The sequence below is a fragment of the Nothoprocta perdicaria genome, unplaced genomic scaffold (assembly GCF_003342845.1).
Source record: "Nothoprocta perdicaria isolate Ctin4 unplaced genomic scaffold, notPer1 scaffold_152, whole genome shotgun sequence".
Classification (NCBI taxonomy): domain Eukaryota; kingdom Metazoa; phylum Chordata; class Aves; order Tinamiformes; family Tinamidae; genus Nothoprocta; species Nothoprocta perdicaria.
This window is the reverse complement of record NW_020454672.1, coordinates 301,562-306,412: the sequence shown is the minus strand read 5'-3', so window position 1 is coordinate 306,412 and position 4,851 is coordinate 301,562. Positions and strand designations below refer to the sequence as shown.

Sequence of the window (4,851 nt, the reverse complement as noted above, 5' to 3'; positions counted from 1 at the left end):
TCTTAGAGCCTGCAGAGAAAAGCACAAACCTGTCTGTACAGAAAACACTTTGCAGAGATCTATRTTAGAAATGTGCTTTTCCCCTTCTGATTGAACTGAAGGTGAGCAGCTTGCCAGAGGACTTCAGGAGATGTGCAAGGTGGGAAAGCGCCTCCTCACTGCTGCCTCTGCTTTGTGTAAAACTCTGGTTGCTCCCAGCTACTCCTTCCGACAGAAAACTATCTTCAACATACCTCCTTGCCTTGCAGCTAAAAAACAAGYCAACTTTTTCATGCATTTCAAAACCGAAGTTTAATTCATCTGTTGCAGAGCATTATATGGAGTATATATATACACTATACCCCTGGCTGGTAAAGATGCCAAAGTGATTCTTCCAGGCCTGCAGGTTATTAAGACAACCCCACTGCAAAAACCTTTGGCCATCAGTAAATAAATCACTAAATCTCAATCAAGAGTTAAAAAGTCATTTTAGGGAACCAACTGATCTCAGAAACCTCCTATTTATGTTGCAGCGCAGGTGAATGGGGAGCAACAGTAAAACCATCTTCAGCAGAAAAATCTCAAAGCAGTGCACAGATATTGCTGGATGAAATCCCACAGTGTGCTAATAAGATAGATGCTATCCACCTCTAATGGCAGACTGGAAAATAGCACACRGCAGTTATATATCTTGCTGAGCTCTCAAAATAAGCTAGCAGAGGAGTGCAGAACTGAACCAAGAGCTTTCAGCCTCCTCCTCCTCCAGTCACTGCCACCGTTGGGATGATGAAGGATGAAAGTTTCAGAGTTACACTGCAGCCACAAAGATGAAAGCCTGATAGTTGTCCTGCTAGTGCGAACACACAGGCATGTATATGATGGATGCAGAGCCCTAGGGATGTCCATCRGGACTATTCACTTGGAATAACTTAGATGATGCAAAAAGGCTCACAACATTGATCCATCAACTGTGCAAATCACTTATGCTGACCTGTGACATTCCTCTTGCAAGAGAAATACCAGAGCAGTTCCCTCTCTGGTGTTTCGCAAAAAATAAATTCACAAAACAGATACTCTTCTGTTTTAAACAAATAACTTTTAATAATCATTTTTCAATATTCTAAAATAACATTTTAACTCAAAAATCATTGTATTTTTCACAAATTCAAGATATTGACAAAATATATCATTCATTTAAGATGGAAAGGTTAGTAGATAAAATGGCTTGTGACTTGCACTACTGTGCATTCAAAACTGTGTATGTCTAAATACAAACAGAATTATTTGCTCAAGCAAATAGAAAAACATAAATTACAAGGAACATTAGATTTCTGTGTGCCACCGTACAGTCACATAAAAATGAGAAATTGTATTTTAATGCTTTCTAGACAGCTTATGGACTACACTGCCTCCACCCTTCACTTCAGGAGAAATATGCAGCTTAAAAGAGTTTAGGGCTGGGAAAGCTCATTCACGTGCTCAGTGATTCCCTACAAAATATAGCCTACTAAGAGAGTCACGATGATTTGGGGCAGATGGAGCTGACTTTTGAAGACTCTCCATTTAGTACCCTGTCATACATCAACTGTATCATACAAATATCTGCTTCTATATATCTCCCTGATTTAAATGAAAAATGTTCAAGAAGCATGTCTTTTCTCCCAATTCAGGAATTTTTTTTCTTTTTTTTTTCCTGCTGCTGGTGCTTCTAAATTATGTTCTGGGACCTTATTCAATAGTATACAGCTTTTTTTTCTGAGGTGGGAAATATTTCAGGGATAAAAATGTGAAGGCTGGTGTTTATGTCCACATTCTTTATAGCAGCAATAATGTGTTCTCCTGGATGTTGAAAAGCACCAAAGCACCATGGTGCACTTAATGCAGCAAACTGGARTGGTCAAGAACAGTCCTAAGGTCCAGGCTGATGATTCAAGATGAATTGTGAAAAATAACAGAGCAGAGAGAAAACCTGTCAAAGAATAAAAATGATAAGTACATTCAAAATAAAGCATAGCATTTTGTTCTCTTATCTAAATAAAAGCCAACATATAAAAGGTAGTCAACATATAAAAATGCTAAATACAAGATAGCATGCTTGACAAAATGATGCATAGTCTTTACTTACTAGTGGTAACTAAACCACTAAAGGTGCTGAGACATGCTGGACCAGCCTGCTTTAAATGCCTATATCTTACAAGCTGCAATAAGACTTAAGAGTGCTGGGTGACTCCCACAGCAATCATTGCCTCTTTCAGTAGTTGCCTGGGCTTATGCAGACATATACGATCAAACTTCCTTTATGAAACTTCCTTTGAGCTGACTTGGAAACACTAGAGCCAGATTTTGTCACCCCACTTACACAAGTAGTCACRCTAGGAAAAGTTTTCCTCTACATGAATTTTGGAAGACAGAATCGGGGGAAAAAAAATCTTGTGATACTGTGACACTTCCCCATCTGGGTCAAAACTATGGAGGAGCAGTGCCTGAGAATGAAAAAAGAGAATTGGTAATTTTATCAGTTTTTCCAGGGAACAGACTGAGTTTGGGTAAAATTCTAAGTTTGCTTCAAAGTTGACTCTGGACACTATTGAATCCATGGTCCCCATCCCTCCATACTGACCAGATCTAAAACTACTCAACTCAAACAGGGAGCTCAACTGAGGGAAACACTTTCATATTTAAGTAGGTGACTAATGCTTGTAAGTCTGCAAATGATTTTTTTGTTGTTATTTTGAAACATCTCTAATAGATCTTCACTAACCACTTGATGCTGTTCAGKTGGCAGCACAGAGACAAGGTTTTTCTTTCTTTTCTTTTTTAGTTAAAGCTCTTTCCATTTAGATCACTCATTTCCCATTCTCAAGGAAACAGCAAAGTTCTTACAATAACTGCTGAGCCTCTTGCATGAGAAAGCAGCAGATCATTCACAAGCATGCAAGCTCAGGAGATGTGCTGTATGCTGTATGTGCACCTGCAAGATGGGAGAGAGGAAGGACTCATCTCCATGGAGGCCTGCAGCAGGACCATTGCTTTTTCCTATCCTACCTGCTCTCCCTTCCATACAGAAGAGCAACTGCAACCTCATCTTTTCTCTACCCGCCAAACTGGAGTTTGGCTTTGCCATTCATGGGGTAGAGGGAGCTAAATCTCTAATCTCTTACTCAGGGGTGGATCTCTTACTCAGCAGGGTGGATCTGAGGACAGAGGAAACAGGAGCTTCTAAGAGTATAGGCTGTGTAGTCTAAGACTGAGTGAATTTGATTCAAAATAAAGGCAAGTTTCCATACAACATTGCGTCACCCATGTGTAGTTATTCCAACTTATAAACTCAACTACTGCTTTGAGAACTGTATAAGTCTGTGTGAACTGTAGAAAGGAGCATGACATCAGTGCRACTGCCTTTTGGAAATACTGTCAGATAATCCTGCCTAAAACACATCCTTATTTTAGCTACAATGATACTTAAAGCAAACACACATGGCTTTCTCCAGAAAAAAACTCTTCCTAGCAGAGCTTCCCACAACACCGTAAGAACAGTAAGGTGTCAGCTGTCTCATGCAATTTGGGAAGAAAGCCTGGCCAAATTAACATTAAAAGAAGCTTTAGAATAATCCTTAACACTTTCTTACTATAAAATTAATTAGTATCAAGTATGACCAAACAATTTATAAAACAATTAAACCTTTAGTTTCTTTGCCTGCATTTGTCAATACAGGACCTAATTATTGACAGTTTTGATTCGGTGGTGTGCACATTGAACCATTAAAAATTACAAATTAAAAAATACATAAGAAAACCATGATATAGCAGTGACTTTGATTAGTGTTCTTCAGGTTATAATTGTTTTTTAAAGTTGTCCACAGAAGTTTTGCAGATCTCTTTGCAGGAGCATTTCTTACCTTTTCAATCCAATAGAAAGAAATTTGCAGGCCTCTAAACCTCACTACTGATATTTCCAGTAATTATTCTTAATTAGATGTCAGTCGAGCAAGCAAATAATAAAAAATAAGTAAAAATAAATTTTAAAAAAAAAAGACAGAAGGAATAATGCTTCCTGGAAGATGTTCCTCTGATTCTAGGAATACTTTGCATATGGTCCTTCCTAAAAAAGTGAATTGGATGTACTGCAAACGTTTACATAAATGTGATGTACCACTGGGTCTTATGAAGATGAATTYGTTTAACAAATAAACTTACTTATTTAGTATGGAAGTGGAAAAAAAAAAGAAAGAAAAAGGAAAAAAGGTCCAGGGTTAAAAGTTTCTAATGAACAAATGCAGAARGCAAGCACAAGGAATTTTAAAACAAAGACTGAAAGAAATAATAGAGTATGAAATTCTTAACAGAAATCAAAGGCCTTATATGCGTGATGGGTCAGTAAAATGTTAACAACAAAAGTGCTGAAGTGCATGAGACCTGCAGAGCTCTGCTGACATGACAGCCAGACAACAGAAAAGCCTATCAGGGATGGCAGGAAAGCCTGTCAAAAAATGGAAGGTGAGATTTTGGGTGCTTTCCCCTACAACAAAGGAAAGGGGAAGTCATGTGGAAGCATGTCCCTTCCCTAACATTTGAAAAGAAAGAGCCAACTCACTAAAGAACTGATATATTTGCAAARTACCTGCTAAGGGGCCARACTCACAGAATCACAGAATCACATAATATTCAAGGTTGGAAGGGACCTCTACAGATCATCTAGTCCAACCTTCCCGCTCAAGCAGGCACACCTACAGCATGTGGCACAGGGTGGCATCCAGGCGGGTTTTGAAGACCTCCAGAGTAGGAGTCTGACGAACCTCATAGCCTTCTATGATGGGGTGACAGGCTGGCTGGACGAGGGGAGAGCCGTGGATGTAGTCTACCTTGACTTCA

General features: G+C 38.9%; 1 long non-coding RNA gene across 1 annotated transcript in view; it reads right to left on the bottom strand.

Moving 5' to 3' along the window:
* Window positions 1-1,623: 1,623 nt before the first annotated feature.
* LOC112943689 overlaps window positions 1,624-4,851 on the bottom strand; it is a 17,651-nt gene continuing 14,423 nt past the window's right edge. The window contains exon 3 of the long non-coding RNA XR_003248645.1: window positions 1,624-1,948. This is a non-coding gene — a long non-coding RNA (uncharacterized LOC112943689). The remainder of the gene's footprint in view (window positions 1,949-4,851) is intronic.